Source organism: Canis lupus, chromosome 24 (assembly GCF_003254725.2).
Source record: "Canis lupus dingo isolate Sandy chromosome 24, ASM325472v2, whole genome shotgun sequence".
Lineage (NCBI taxonomy): Eukaryota > Metazoa > Chordata > Mammalia > Carnivora > Canidae > Canis > Canis lupus.
The window spans coordinates 3,550,399-3,566,823 of NC_064266.1; the positions used below are offsets into that span (position 1 = coordinate 3,550,399).

General features: G+C 44.3%; 1 protein-coding gene and 1 long non-coding RNA gene across 13 annotated transcripts in view; one reads left to right on the top strand and one right to left on the bottom strand.

Annotated features, from left to right (window-relative positions):
• The window catches only part of RIN2 (Ras and Rab interactor 2), a 218,422-nt gene that overhangs the window by 78,900 nt on the left and 123,097 nt on the right, over positions 1 to 16,425 (bottom strand). The window contains exon 1 of one of the 10 annotated variants that reach the window (XM_025469148.3): positions 14,750 to 14,889. The exons of the other annotated variants lie outside the window; for them this stretch is intronic. The gene's annotated coding sequence lies outside the window, so the exon portion shown is untranslated. Of the gene's footprint in view, positions 1 to 14,749; positions 14,890 to 16,425 lie in introns of those variants that run through there. 10 annotated transcript variants of the gene reach the window in all.
• LOC112673513 (uncharacterized) overlaps positions 1 to 16,425 on the top strand; it is a 53,611-nt gene that overhangs the window by 30,467 nt on the left and 6,719 nt on the right. For 2 of the 3 annotated variants that reach the window (XR_003144839.3, XR_003144838.3), the window contains exon 3: positions 9,898 to 9,983. This is a non-coding gene — a long non-coding RNA (uncharacterized LOC112673513). Of the gene's footprint in view, positions 1 to 8,557; positions 8,658 to 9,287; positions 9,380 to 9,897; positions 9,984 to 16,425 lie in introns of all 3 variants that reach the window. The other variant, XR_007405440.1, reaches the window with a different exon arrangement.

A 16,425-nucleotide genomic window follows, 5' to 3' on the forward strand; every position in this document is an offset into this window, starting at 1 on the left:
TGAATTACCATGTTGTACATCTAAAACATAACATTATATGTCAACTCTATCTCAAAAATAAATTTTAAAATGGTGATTCTGTTATATATTTATTGATATGTATAATACATGTCAGTATATCAATATAGTGATAAATTATTAAGTGGAAGAAAAGATGCAAAACAGCATGTATTCTCTGAGCCCATTTATGTAATATATTTATCTATGGATTTGTGTAATATAACAGAGCAAGATTCCAGATGCCTTAGCACATAAACACAGGGCTCATTTCCAGATGGAGCAATTAGTGGTGGTAATCTTGTCTTCCTTCTTTATATTTTTCAGTTTTTCTGCAATAAGCATATTTTTCTTCCCTTAGGAAAAATAGCTATCTTCATTTCAGGAAAAATAGAAGTAAAAGAGTAATTCAATGGGTGGGATTCATATGTAGAGACTGGAGTTAACCGCACAGTAATTAGACAAATTTTCTTGAGAGCATGTGGGCCCTGTGATCTACTACTCTGCTGACAGGTACTTAGATTTGCCAAACCTAGAGCCAGTGATACATCAGCTGGTTGGTGTAGGCCTTAATAAAACAAAGGAAATAAGATATCCTGCCAATGGCCATGGCTGAGGTACAGAATTACATTCCTCATTTCCTGAGGCCAGGGCCTTACCAAGAAGAGTGGCACCACACCTACACAGTGTAGGTGGATTCAAACTTTTTTGATGAATCCTCTCAGCTGCCTGCCAGGGTTGACCTCAATATGGAATAGAAGGCCCTCCTCATTCCAAAACATCAGTTTATATATAGGGAAGTGTTCTCTCTCTCTCTCTCTCTCTTTTTTTTTTTTTCTAGTTACAAAAAAAGGGAGTAAGCTCTGAGCTATAATTTCCGGTGCCCCACTGTTGCTATTCAACCCATTCCAAGTGCTTACCAAGGTCAAATGCCAAGAGAGTCCAGGGATATGTTCAAATTAGCACTTCCCCAAGAGTTTTTTGCCCAATGCCATCAGTGTAAGATGTGAGCAGGTGGGATTTCCAAATTGGATGCCTGGAAGCATCCAATGAAATCAGGTTAAACATTCACTTGAACAAAGTCATGGTGGGCTCCTAGGAACCTTTAAGATGCTGCTGTGCAGAGTGGGCCACCAGGAAAACAACGGGGCGTGCAGGATTCCACAGGCCTACTGCCCTACTACTCTTTGCTGATGACTATTTCAGTGAAGCAATGTTCTGCAGAAACTCTTAAAGAAATGCTGACTTATCAGGATGCTGACATGGCCTCTGGAGACAATAACTGCTGTATGCAGAATCTTGGTTTTAATTGCAATAAAAACAAAACCATGAAAAAGCCACTAGGAATGCATGGAGTAAAGATTCAAAGGGGAGAGAACTGAAGAGGAAGCATGAATTTGTGACTTGCAACATTAAAGTGAAAATTTTGAAATAGAACCTTAAAAACTTATTTTCTGTAAATTGAGTATGATAATGTACTCTGAGCACATATATTTAGTTTAGGGAAGGAAGAAGGTGGAGGGATTATGAAAAGGGAATTTGGACTTTTAGAAAATGTGAAGGCCGGTCATTTTGGTCTTGTGAAGATGATTAATAACTCTGAGGCAATGAATCACTGAGGCTTTGAAACTTGTTAAAATGCCAAAGTTCTGTTTGTTCCTCATCTGGAACTGGAGCTTTGATGCATAGGTCCGTGGAGGCAGCCTGGACTCAGGATTTCAGATAGGATATTCTAGCAGGTATGGTTAGTGCCCTGCCCATAACCCTGGGAGGCCACTGCTCCGGTAGCCTGTGATGGCTTTCCTCTGCAAATACCTAGAAGACTCTCCTCAAGGCCTGTGGATACTCTGGTCAGAGGAACTCAGAGCAGGGTGACATCTGGTTCATACATACCCCAGCCTCTTCCCCCTGGAGGGACTACACTGATACTACACAGTTTTCTAAGACCAAGCCCCAGAGGCTGCCTTCCCTTCTCTGTCACACTCTTCTACCTGAGTCCCTGTGATCACCTCCAAAATAGTCTACTGGTATTCACATACTGTCTCTGAATCTGCTACTGGAAAACCCAACCAATGCTTTTCTTTTTGCTATAAATTCACAGCACAACCTCTTAGGCTATTTCTTCCACGTTAGACATCCAGGTGCTTTCACCAGCCCTCAGGGCCTTTACCTCTCCCTAGTATTCCCACATAATGGGTATATGGGGGTGCAGATGATTTCAAGGCTGTTTTGGTTTAGTTTGTGTGACCAGATTTGGACACAGTGTTTCAATGCTAACCTGGTCTCATCTCCTCTAACACACACATACACACACACACACACACACACACACACACACACACACGGATAAAGAGGTTTGCAACTCTCTTATCACCATTACAAATAAAACTAACAGAAAATATCCACCAGACCAGTATTTCTCAAAGTGGAACATGCACATGCATCACCTGGAGAGTTCATTAAAATGCAGGTTCTGACTCCTGGGTCTGGGGTAGGGCCTGGGATTCCACATTTCTAACAAACTCCTTGGCCTGATTGAAAGCCTATACAAGGAACAAGGTTCTAATGGGAGCCCAGAGGATAAAACCAGTGCTTTTGATGTCAGCATATTCGGCATCTTGTCCAACTGGCCACATAAGGGATGCCTAACATATACTGGTGAAATCAATTCTTGCAATTGTTATATTAATAATTCAGTCCACTAATTTAATTGAGCTGCCTAGCTACAGATAAAACAACAGCAGCTGTTCGGTGCAAATTTGCAAAGATAAATCTTCCTGATGGTGGGAAAGTACACATTGGGACACTGATGATGTCAACACACAGCATGGGTAGATAGGTAAATCAGAAAAGTGAGTCACTGTCCATGAACAGACACTTCTCCAAAGAAGACATACGAATAGCTAACAGACACTGAAAAAATGCTGAACATCACTAGGCCTCAGGGAAATACAAATCAAAACCACAATGAGATACCACCTCACACCGGTTAGAATGCCTAAAATTAACAACTCAGGAAACAACAAATAATGACGAAGATTCGGAGAAAGGGAACCCTCTTACACTGTTGGTGGGAATGCAAACTGTTGCAGCCACTCTGGAAAACTGTGTGGAGGTTCCTCAAAAAGTTGAAAATAGAGCTGCCCTATGATCCAGCAAATGCACCACTAGGTATTCATCCAAAGGATACAAACATAGTGATTCAAAGGGCACAGGCACCCCAATACTTATAGCAGCCATGTCCACAACAGTCAAAGTATGGAAAGAGCCCAGATGTTCATCGATAGATGAATGGTTAAAGAAGATGTAGGACACACATACAATGGAATATTTCCCACCCATCAAAAAAATCTTACCAATGACATGGAGGGAATTAGAGGGTATTATACTAAGTGAAATAAGTCAGAAGAAGACAAATACCATAGGATCTCACTCACATGTGGAATCTAAGAAACGAAACAGATGAATAGAGGAGAAGGGAGGGAAAAATAAAACAAGATGAGAACAGAGAGGGAGGCAAACCATAAAAGACTCTTAACTCTAGGAAATAAACTGAAGGTTGCTGGAGTGGAGGTGGGTGGTGGGATGGGGTAACTAGGGGATGGGCATTAGGAAGGCACGTGATGGAATGAACACTGGGTGTTATATGCAGATGATGAACCACTAAATTCTACCCATGGAACTAATAGTACATTATATATTAACTAACTTGGATTTAAGTAAAGTAAAAATGTGAGTCACTGTCAACTCATTTACTGGAGACCTGCTCCTTTTAGGGTACTGGGCTAAATGGACAAGTAAAGACGTATAAGACATTTTCCTTGTCCCGGAAAAGGTTTACAATGTGATAGGGAAGGTAAGACAGAAATAAGGAACAGGAACACATGCCTGGTGAGTGGTCACAGACGTTAGTAATGCCAACAACTTGCATTTGCTCGACATAACCTACCTGACCCTTTGGATCACTAAATAGGTTGCACTGTTACTAAAGACCTTGGCTCCTCCTAGCTAGCAAACACAGGGAGCTGCATTTTGCAAGACAGACTTGGGTTTCACTTCAGCCCTAGCCTGGACCCTTCACATACACACACACACACACACACACACACACACACACACCCCTTGTGGGTTGTGTGCCCCTAATTAGAAAAGTTTTAATATTCTGATTCAGGGCGAGAGAACTAAGAGCATGTTCTTTAAAAACAGAATCTGACCCATGTTTGTAGCAGCATTACTTGCAAGAGCTAAAAAGGGGGAAGTAACCGAAATGGACATCGATGGATGAATGCATAAACAAAATGTGGTATATACAGACAACGGAATGTGCTTGTTCCTTAAAAAGGAAAGAAACTCTGACACTTGTTACAACTGGAGGAAAATTGCACTGAACGAAATGACCCAGACACACAAAGACAAATAGTGTAGGATTCCACTCATATGAGATACCTGGAATAGTCAATGCATGGAGACAGAAGGCAGAATGGTGCTTACCAGCAGCTGGGAGGAGGGCTTAGTGTTTAATAGGGTCAGAGTTTCAGCTCCAGAAGATGAAAAAGTTCTGGATTTGAATGGTAGTCATATTGGCACAACAATGAGATTGCAGCACTGTGAGCTGTTCTATGTCACAAACTGTTCACTTGAAAATGGTTAAAATTGTATATTTTATGTTGTGTTTGTTTTGCCTCAGAATCTATGAAAGTCAGACAACTGGGTATCAGAGTTTTTGTAAATGTATGCTGTAGAAACCATCTTTGGAGGAAATGATCTATAGTAACCCAGCAGCATTCTTTAAACTCTGGGTTCCCCTAAGAAGGTAACGATCACCTAAAGCAATGCACAAGAGAGGCATGAAATGTAAAGCAGAGTAACCCTCTTGACAGTGTTTTCACTGATCCCATATAGATATGGACTAAGGGCTAACCGTGTGCAGGCACATTCAGGTGGTGCCTCTTGATGGGAGGGAGGCGCAAAAAGCAGCCCCCTCTGCCATGCCTCTTCCACATCTTGACATCTCCTGTTTCCTGATGACACCAGACACTCAGGAATGGACAAGAAAGGCTTGCTGTTCACACACATAGATTAGGAACTATCATCCTAGCAAAGAATCCTGGGATTCTTTCTCATGTTGGACAGGCCTTCTGGGGTCAGGTAGTGGAGTTAAGATGCCCAAGGGGAAAGACCTGGCCCACCCACAGAAGCATAGGCCTGGGGACACCTGGGTGGATCAGCAGTTGAGCATCTGCCTTTGGCCCAGAGTGTGATCCCTGGATCCGGGATGGAGTCCCACATCAGGCTCCTTGCAGGGAGCCTGCTTCTCCCTCAGCCTATGTCTCTGCCTCTGTCTCTCATTGTGTCTTTCATAAATAAATAAAAATCTTAAAAAAAAAAAAAAAAAAAAAAAGAAGCATCGGCCTGGAGCAGGAGAGCTGGGTGGAACCCCATGTGTCTCTCTTTTGTGTCTATGAGCAATGTCTGCAGCTCCTGTCCTGTTTCTAACAGTGCATTTTGGTTCAGATGAGAAAGTTGTCTATGGCCAGACTTTTGTTTAGGTCAGTTAATGGAAGGGATGGAGGAAGACTTCTGGAGTGAAGTCTGGAACACTAGAATCTGCTTTTAATGTTCAGCTTAATTTAATCACCAAAATACAAGTGGATACTCTGAAAAGGGAGCAGGGGGCCACAGACATCTGCAGGGTGAGGAAGTAAGAGCTGAAGAGAGAGCCCTGCAGGTCCTTTGATCAATGCCACTGCCAGCCCACGTCACCTGCCCCATGGCCATGGTTGGCTGCACATCCATGCACTGGGCTCACCTCCTGAGAATCGTCTATTCTGATGACCAAGGGATTGATGTTTTTGACATCATACATAAAGCGCCATTTAGAACCAGCACCAGGCAGGTTGACTTTGTGAGAATTCATCAAGCTGGATACTGATGTGAGCACTCTCTACATGTATGTCACACTGAAACAAAAAGTTAAACATATAATAATAAAGTGAATAAAATGATGTCATTTGAAGATTCAAGAATCATGACCCCTAAGTGCACATGTGAACCTGGGATGAATCCAGAATGAGAGGAAAAGAAATTCCATAAGGACATAACTGGGCAATCACCAAACATTGATAATGGACTGTAGGCTAGAGCAGTGTTGTAGCCATGTTTAATTGCTTGGTTTTGAACATTTACTGTGAATATGTAAGAGAATGTCCTTGCTCTTAGGAAATACACATGGAAGGGTTTAAATGGGTGTGATGTCTCCACTGAGTTCTCAAATGGGTCAGAAAATATATTACATATATGACCACATATAGAGAGGCAAAACTTATATATTTATGGAATAGTTACATATTTATACAATTGCTTGTGCATGTATATATGTAGAAAGAGAGAAAGAGAGGGTGCCTGGCTGGTTTAGTCGCTAGAGTATGCAACTCTTGATCTCAGGTTTGTGAGATCAAGCCCCACGTTGGGCAAGGAGCCGACTTAAAAAAGAAAAGAAAGAAAGAAAGAATAAAGAGAGAAAGAGAGTGATCAGGAAAATGGGACAAAATATAAACAACTAGGGAATCTGGAACTGGGAAAATGGGTATAGAGGAGTCCCTGGTATTATTCTTGTAACTTCTATGGATATTTGAAATTATATAGTACACACATATATATACATGAAATTATACATACATACATGAAAGTATATAATACAAGGAATTGCTCGTGCTACTCTTACAACTCTTCTGTAAATTATATCAATAACCTCCTTCTTCTACTCTACCTAGCCTGAAGGGGGAAAAATATTAAAACGATGCACACAAGAATGAAAACCCAGCTGCCAGGAACCACTTCCCTAATTCCTGCTAGCACATCTCCAAAGCTCACTATCACATTCTTATTGTTGGGAAATCTGTCCTTTGGAAAGCTCAGTAAGCTATGTTCCTTGTCCTCAAAAATCTATATCCCTTTGCCTTTGGAACACAAGCCAGAGGAAGTTAGCTGAGGCAGACTGAACCTCTTCCTGTCTAAGGCTGCTGAGCCTGGACACCTGGCTGAGCCACGGCCCCTGTGCATGCCAGCCACACCCAGCAGAGCCCCCAGTGGAGCCAACTGGGCAGTGGCCACCGGGCAGGCCTGCTGAGCTACCTGCTGAGCCCTGGAACCACACATGCCTGGTAAGAAGGCCAGCTTAGGATCCCCCCACTTGTAGGACCTATGGGGCCATCTGGGAAAGGGGCAGGGGTAACTTGGTGGGAGGATAGAAGGGAAATAGCATAAGGAAGCTGCCCAGCACGTTCGTGGGCATGAGAACCACAACCACAGTCAGCCCAGGCCAGCAGCGCGGAACACCTGGAAGCACACACATACTCATAAATGCTCATCTTTGGGGCCCCTGGCTGGCTCAGTCAATAGAGCATGGGCCTCTTGACCTCAGGGTTATGAATCTAAGCCCCACATTGATGTAGATATTATAAAGAAATAAATTAAAAAAAAAAAAAGAAATAAACTTAAAAAAAATGCTCATCTTTGATGGCCTCACCCAGCACTCGGGCTACCATGTTTCCAGAAAGGAAACAATTTAAATTTCATCAGAAATTTAACTCTTTCATCAGAGTTAACTTCTGTGTCTCTCGGGAAAAATAAAAATCTATTTTGAATTACAAATAAAGGGTGGTGGATCAAAATTTTTCAGTATTTGGGAAACTCTAAATGCATTTAATATGGTCTTGGGGGTAGGGCAGGAAAGGACTGTGGGGTAAGTGTCTGGGGTGGAGGAGACAGTGAAGGTAGCCCAGAGGAGATTATAGAATGGACTGCTCTGGTGACAGGTGTATTTGTTTTATGTCCCCTGGTAGATTCCTAGCAAAAACATGGCAGCAAGCACAGTGATCCCTGTGTGTATTTCTTTCTGTTGCCCACATCTCAAGTCTGGCTCCTTCGAATACAGTTGACCCTTGAATAACACAGGTTGGCACACTGACTCCCTTGCACAGTTGAAAATCCAAGTATAATTTTGGACTCCCCCAAAACTTAATTAATAGCCTGCTGTTCACTGGAAGCCTTAACATAGTCAATGAACATTTGGTATTATATACTGTATTCTTACAATACGGTGAAGTAGAGAAAAGAAAATGTAATTAGGAAAATCATAAGGAAGAGCAAGTACATTTACAGCACTATAATACACTTATTGAAAAAACTCCATGTATAAATGGATCTGCACATTTCAAACCCGAGCTGTTCACGGGTCAACTGCAGCAGGTACTCAACAAATGACTACAATCTCTCCAAGAGAAGGGAAGGTGGAACATTCATCTCTTCTGCCTGGGAGTAATTTCTGCCTTTTTGACTGGATTCTGAAAAGCTTTGTACTTAGTCATAAATGATGTCTTTGGGTTACTTGAGTTGTTCCTAAAACTCATTCACTTGCATGCTGGGAATGAGAAATTCATTCCACAGCGTTATTCTAGTTTCCAGTGGGTTATGTTTTCCCCCATTGCTTTGATGTCCAAAGTCTTTCTAGAGGTCCTACATACAGAACCTAACATAATCCTTGGATGACTCTTGTCAGGTCTTGAAAAGATAGCACTATGGATGTGATGGTGGAGAAGCTGAAGCTGTCCTAACTTTGGGGAAGTCTCAGCAAGTCCATTTCACACACCTCAGGAAAGGTAAAGAGATACACTTTGCTAGCTTTAGCCAATGTTGGCTACCACTTAAAGAGTGGCCTTCTCTGCAGCAGGTACTATACTATACATCATATCATCTAATCTTCACATAGTCCTGGTGCGACAGGCAGGGACTTTTAGTCCCATTTTGCAGAGGAAACTGAGGCTCTGAGAGTTTTCTCTTGGCAAGCAGCTGGTACTGGTAGCCAGGATTCTCAGATTTGCAAACCCATGACCTTTCCACAGTACCTCTCCCATTTTTTTTAAAGTTCTTATTTTAATCACTTGATGCTCATCATGAAAAGAGCACTGTTTAATCCCCATCAACTATTTAACTCATCCCCCCACTCTTCTCCCCTCTGGTAACCATCAGTTTGTTCTCTATAGTTAAGAGTCTCTTTTCTTTTTCTCTTTCTTTCTTTTCTATATAAGCTGTACACTGAGTGTGGTACTCAAACTGATGACTCCAAGATCAAGAGTGGCATGCTCTACTGACTGATCAGCCAGGTGCCCCAAGAGTCTGTTTCTCGGTTTGTCTCTTTCTCTTTTTTTTCCCACTTGCTCATCTGTTTTGTTTCTTAAGTTCCACGTATGAGTGAAATCATATTGTATTTGTCTTATTCTTTTTTGCAGCTGAATAGTATTCCATTGTATATATACCCCACATCTTCTTTATCCATTCATTGATCAATGGACACTTGGGCTGCTGTCATATTTTGACTATTGTAAGTAATGCTGCTACAAACATAGGGGTGCATGTATCCCTTTGGATTAGCATCTGTATTCTTTGTATAAATAGTAATGTTTAACTTTTTAAGGATCCTCCATACTGTTTTCCAGAGTGACTGCAGCAGTTTGCATTCCTACCAGCAGTGCAAGAGGGTTCTTTTTTCTCCACATTCTTGCCAACACCTGTTGTTTCTTGTGTTTTTGATTTTAGCCATTCTGGTGTGGCTACACATTCTGTGTAGCCAATGGTGTAAGGTTATTACCATTGTAATTTTGATTTGTATCGAGGGGATACCCATTTTTGATGTACTAAAAGTAAAACTGGGCTTCATTACATTGGAAAAGGTTGACATGTGCACCCCTGCTAAGCCTGTATTGGCTGTACCCAGGATGAACTTAGTAGCTTCCTCTCAGACCCTGCGGCTCTCCTAGAACCCATCTTCCTCCTCTAGGAGCTCAGCCTTCCTGACTTCTGTATCCTCTTTGACTCGTGGGCACTTCCTTCCCTCTGCAGATAAGTGGAGTCTGAGGCTGCTCTGAGTGTCCAGCTGAAGGCTTGACCGGAAGTCAGGGCTGATGGCTGATACGGAACTCTTCCTGGTGAGTGCCCAGGAAAACCCTCTGCTGCCTTATCTAGAGCTGTGAGGAAGCTCTGATGGTCAGTCCAATGTGTATGTCAGGTATCAGAGGTCCCTGGTGACCTCCAGACATACTCAGCTATGCTTTGTCCAACTTGTTCACATGGGTCTGTCCTACCTTTATGGTTAAAATGCTTCCAACGTTTAAACATAAAGTGTATTTCATGCAAAAATCAGGAGATCTACACAAAAACCCAAGTTTAAAAGTTCAAAGGCTTTTAGCTTCTTGAAAATTAGAAACACTGTGCTATCCTGGTGATGTCACCCTCTTGGTGTGGGACATCTACTCTTCAGTTTGCTGCAGTCTCCACTATTCCCTAGTGTTCCTAGTACTAACAGCCAAATTGTTGTTGCCATTTGTCAACTTTCGCCTGGGTTGGCTTTACTGGTTTACATAATCCACCTGGCCCCTGTATGTATCAGAGGTTGAAATCTCCGGTGTATTTATTCTAGCTGTTTCTGACAACCCATATAAGGCAGGCAGTGTGATTCAAAAAAGAGAATGGGCCCAGCCCTCAGAAACCAAGCTCTTATGGGCAGTGCATGCATCTGTTCATTTGTTAGTGAAGACATGGCTACCCATCCCCAAGATTGACTTTGAGAATTGGGTGGCAAAAATGCAATTATCTCCCAAGTCAGCGGTCAGCAGACTTTTTCTATAGAGAGCCAGAGAAAAAAATATTTTAGGACTCACAGGCAATAGTCTCCATAGGAACTCAGTTCTGCAGCTGTGAACAGAAGCAGCAGTAGACAATACATAGAGGGATAGGTGTGGCTGTGTCCCAATGATCAAAACAGGTGTTTGCTGGGTCACAGTTTGCTGACTTTGTCCCAATTGTCACCCTTCCTCTGCTGTTCCTCTCCAGTTCTCACCACATCTTTCAGGTACAGGGGTTATTTCAAAAGTATGGAGCAGGCCTAACAACAAATAAGTAAGAGTTTACAGTCTCTCTTCCTTTACCGCCTTCTAAAAGTGAGGTGTCAGCTCCAGCCTCCTGTTTGCTGTGCGGTTTCGAACTAAGGTACTGAAAAGGAGAAAATAAAGCTCAAGACTCCAGAGAGACCAAGACACTGTGCACAATAAAGATGAGAAGGTGGAGTTGAGGCAAAGAAAACCAGAGGGGATCAGGAGACTCAGGGATGAGTGTTGAAAGAGTGAGGAGGGAAGGGAACTCCTGGGTACATGGACAAGGTGCAGGGTACCACCAGCAAGCCAGCTGCAAGTGGACTGAGTGGGAGGTGGCTCGGGGTCCTTTGAGGGACCCCAGGCAAGATCTGGGCTGCACTTCTGTTTTCTTGGTTAATGGAATACAGACAGAGCACTAATCCCAAGTGAGCTTTCTTTTTTTCTTTTTTTAAAGATTTCACCCATTTATTCATGAGACATACACACACAAAGACAGAGAGAGAGAGAGAGAGAGAGATAGAGAGGCAGAGACACAGGCAGAGGGAGAAGCAGGCTCTATGTAGGGAGCCTGACATGGGACTCAATCCCGGGTCTCCAGGATCAGGCCCTGGGCTGAAGGCGGCGCTAAACCGCTGAGCCATCAGGGCTGCCCTTCCTCAAAACCCTTCATGGTGTCCAACTGCACTAACTGCCAACTCCTCGTCCAGCCAGCATGCCAGTCCTCCCCAAGCATCCGCACAGGCAGCCCTGCCTCTCCTCCCCATCCTTCAAGCTCAGGTTTCTCTGTTATGTTTCCCCCATCTCTGCAGACTCAGTACCCAGGACCAGCCCTGTCACTGTGGGTGCTGAATAAATGAATAATGCATATATAATACACACATATACACATTACACATTTTTCATGCATTCAGCATATTTATTGAACACCTACTATTAAAGAAAGGCCAGGCACCAAGCTAGTCCCACAGGATGCCAATTCAGGATAGTGGGTGCTAAATACACATGCACACTTTTTTTGCTTTCGTTTCCTTTAGTTTCAGAAGGCACACCCCAGAGATAGTCAGAGAGACCTCAGAAATGAGTTATTTCCTAATATACATGGAAGACCAGGATTTCTTGGCCTCAGCATGATGGAAATTTCGGGCCAGATAGTTCTTTATTGTTGGGGGCAGCCCGTGCATTGTAGGGAGCCAGCCAGTCCCACCTCCACCCATGGTGTAACAATAAAAAATACTTTCAGAGAACAAGTGGCTTAAACTGAACTGGCTGTCCTGGAGCAGACCTCAAGTGAGCTGCATCTTTGAGACATTAGCATCTGGGGACATTCTGAAACAACTACAGAATCTGGAAGTTGAATGCAAAAGTAAGCAATGCCTCTGGCTTGTTTCCAAGTGAACATTAATAATGCACACAGAATGTCAACACATGGATGTAACACGGCCACTAGCCACCAGGTCTGAAACAAGACAGAACACAGGATGCCCAAACCACAAAAATGACTAAATGGCCCCCTCTTCCGACACTGAGTGCTGGCTGCTTCACCGCAGCTACCTCTGGCTTCCTTCATTCCTCCTGCCTTCTAGATAAAAATTATTAAGCTACTCAATCAACCAAATTGTCCTAGCTTCCTGATAACACTCAAATCCTCATTCAGGGTTGCCAGATAAAATACAGAATACCCAGTCAAATTTCAATTTTAGATAAACAATGGATCATTTTTTTTTTAGTATAAGCATGTTCCCAGTATTGCATAAAATGCATTGCCTCTATATATGCTAAATCTGAAATTCAGATTCAGCTAAGTATCCTGGATTTTTCTTTCCACCTCTGCAACCCTTCGTTCCTTGGAATTAGCCAGCACAAACCCAAATCCTATAACAAACCCCTCCCAAGTCCCTCTTACTGAGACTTCCCTTCCTACCCCCATGCTTCTTCTGGTGTCTTCTCCCTGGCTGCAGCAAGTTACAAAACCCAATTCAGGTGAAGGATGTATTCAGGGTGGTCTCTGAGAAGAACGATGCTCACTGTACAAGGCAGGAAACTCTGAGAGGCGGCTCTCCGAAAGGGACAGCTGTGGGTGCGCAGCATTGAAAGCAGAGTCGGGTTCACATCTCAACGAATAAGCATCCACTACAGGGACCATGATCTGAAAAGTGGGGAGGGGGGAGGGGCCCATTTCTCATTTCACAGGGTCAGCACTTTAAAGCCCCAAGGGTGCTAGGTCCCATCTCTGAAATTCCTTCCCAGTTGAAGTGCCATCACCACGGAACCACTACAGAATCCACAAACTGCGTGACCCTAGGCAGGTATCATAACCTGTCCATGCCTCAGTTTCCTCATCTGTAGAATGGGCATACGATAGCGAGAGGATTAAGTAAGTGAATGGGTGTAAAGTGCCTAGAATAATGCCTGGAATGCCATCTCTGAAAAGAAACATAAAGTTTAAAAAGTCATTGAATAAAGAGGAAGGCTGGGCTGCACCCATGGAGTGGCATCAAAACAGTCGGCTCCCGGGGCGCCTGGGGTGGCTCAGTGGTTGAGCGTCTGCCTTTGGCTCAGGGCGTGATCCGGGGGTCCCAGGATCAAGTCCCGCATTGGGCTCCCTGCATGGAGCCTGCTTCTCTCTCTGCCAGTCTCTCTGTGTCTCTCATGAATAAATAAATAACAACAACAACAACAACAAAACCAGCTGACTTCCCTGAAATCCTGGGCCTTTAGTAAAAGTCATGTTGCTTCTGCTAGTTCTTCTCTTCCTCTGGCAAATGGCAGTGCATACCAACGACACAGTTTGAGTTCATTCTCCCCAGGCTTTCGCTGAGGAGGGAGGAGCCCACATCTGTGAATCTGAGCCCAGAGAAAGTTTGAGAACCTACAGGTAAATGGCCACAGCCAGTGTGGGGGGGCCTGATGGGGCGACTGTGTCTGTTACAGAGCTCTTCATGGCTGTGTCATCCTGCCTCTGTGGGTCTTCTTCACTAGTGTGTCTGTGTGCAGCTGCTTCAGAGGGAGCAAATATATGTGGAGGTGTCGTGGGGAAGCAGGCAAAAAAAGCCCAATGCCAGAACCTGTATCAGACAGTGGCAATGACACTAACACCTACCACGGGGGTGTGACTGTCATCATGAAAACACTATGTCTGCATTGATGGATGCTCACAGCCCAGCTGGGAAGGTGATACACTCCTTTTTCCAGACAGCAACATGAAATCAGCTCTAGAATGCAGACATTTCCATGCTTTTTGTACTGTCCTGTCTACTCATTCAAATATAGAGTATAGCAGCTCTCAAACTCAAATCCCTTGGCGGGCTTGTTAAAACACAGACGGCTGGACGCCACCCCCAGTGTCTGATTCTCTAGGTCTGGGGTGGAATCCAACAATCTGCATTTCGAAGCAGTTTCCAGGCCCAGCTGATGCTGGAAGCCGGCACCACACCTTGAGAACGCTGCAGAAGTCAGACTGCCTTCTATCGAACTCTGGGCCATGCCAGCGCTGCCCGGCCAGGGGCCATATTTCAAGTACCAACTATTTCCTGATATGTATGTTATTAAAAAAGAAAACGACAGGTCCTAAATGGAGTCACTTATGTTAAGGGCCCCATATAACGGAGACTTGATTCCTCACCTGCCCCCTCGCCCCCTCGCCCCCACCCCCAGCCCCTGGCGGGACGTATCCCTCAGCCAGTCAACAGGCAAGTTTTTCCGGGCAGTACTGGGAAATTTACCGACAGACCCCTTGTGTTCCCCTAAGGAGGGCAAGCTGGGGGCAAGCTTGCCTAAAGCAACGGATTCTTTGCTAGTAACTTCTTCTTCGCACCCTCTACCTTGAAAAACCTTGGCTGCAGCTCCACGGGGCTCCTTTAGATGGGCCAGAGGGGGGCCACCTGTTTCATGAATCGTTCAATACAGCCAATTTGATCTTTTGGATTACCCAGTTGAATTTCTGTCGCTTCACAGATTCGCTGGCAGCGATGGGAGCCGGGGGGGAACCTCCTGTGGCGTCCGGGACAGTGACCAACACAGGTGGTCGCCCCGCGGCCTCCGCCCGCCCGAGGTCTGTCTCCAGGCTTCCCAGGCCGGTTAAGTCCCGCCCCTTGCTGAGAGCCTTTCGACCTGATTGGCTGCGCCGAGCCACGCCCCCACTTCCGGTCGCCCCGCCCGGGTCTTGCGACCGGAAGCCCCAGCCCTCGGCACCCTGAGAATGGGCGGCGGTCCCCGGCTGGACTTGAACTGAATGGTCCAGGGCCCGACTGGATCCGATTTGAGCTGAACTGGGTCCGGGAGAAGGCCTTGGGCGAATCACATATGGTCAAGTGAAATCCTTTAAGATCCGAAGAGCTAAGTATGCCGCCGTCCAGCACACCTGCTTATTTTATATCTAAGGGCTATAGCCCTACAGCTATAGGTACCCACAAAAACGGCACGATCTTCCTAAGCTTGTTTTGTGTCCTGGAGAACTGGTTAGGTGGCGTCAGGTTAGGAACCCCCAAATAAGGCTGGACAGAAATGGGAGTCGCACCGCATCTGAGGCTACAGTTGACTGCACAGAAATGTGGATTAAGCCTCATTTGCGGCCAGGGTCCTACCAAACTGCTGCCAGCCCTCAAGGGAGTGACAACCTAGAATTACGATGGCCAGAATGGGAAACATTCCAGGTAGACAAGATCGCTTAAGAGGTGCACTTAGAGCTCCAAAATTTCCAAAGTAGCTTCGTTGAAAGTTGATCAATTAAAAAGGCACAAGAGGTACTTGACACTATATGCAAAAGGCTGACCTAATATCCTCCTTTATTGGAATACTCATCCTAGTTATCCTCTGTCTGAATTGCTTCTATCGAATCATAAACAAAAGTCCACCAAGGCCATGACGTTATAATCACTCCCATATCTACCTTTGAAGGAGGGCCCTCGGAGAACTCCTCCCAAACTCAATGAGACTCAGAGCTTTCCTGATAACTGCTAGGTTTTCCCCTTCAGAGCCAAAGGAAAACTAAAACCAAAGCCAGGACAATAATACGTTCTAACATGGATTGATGGGTATGGCAGTCCTTAACATCCAAGCCACACCCCAGTTCTCTGAGGAATCAAAAGCAACTGTCCTCTTTCTGATCTTTACAAAACTAGAAATGCAGCTTTGGAGGCCATTCAAAGTTCACCTGTGCCTTTTACCAATTCCAAAACCTCCCCTCTATCTCAAAAGGTTTGTAAATTATTAGCCTCAGGAAACCAAGCTCCTTCTTGGGGGAACCTGCATTTGCTCCCTGACTTTGAAATGAAAACATTAAAAGATAAGCCTCAGTGAAGTAATTCTTATTGGAAGTGAAACAAAAGGGGGAAAGGTCATTTAAAATTTAGATGAGTGAAAAATCCTGTTTTCTCCACAAATATTGTTAGCCTTCTGATCAGGTAAACTTAGCTTATTCCCCTGACCAGAAAACAGTTTGGATCCAACTGTTTTTTTTTTTTTTTTTTTTTTTAATAAGCTACTGAGTTTTTATGAT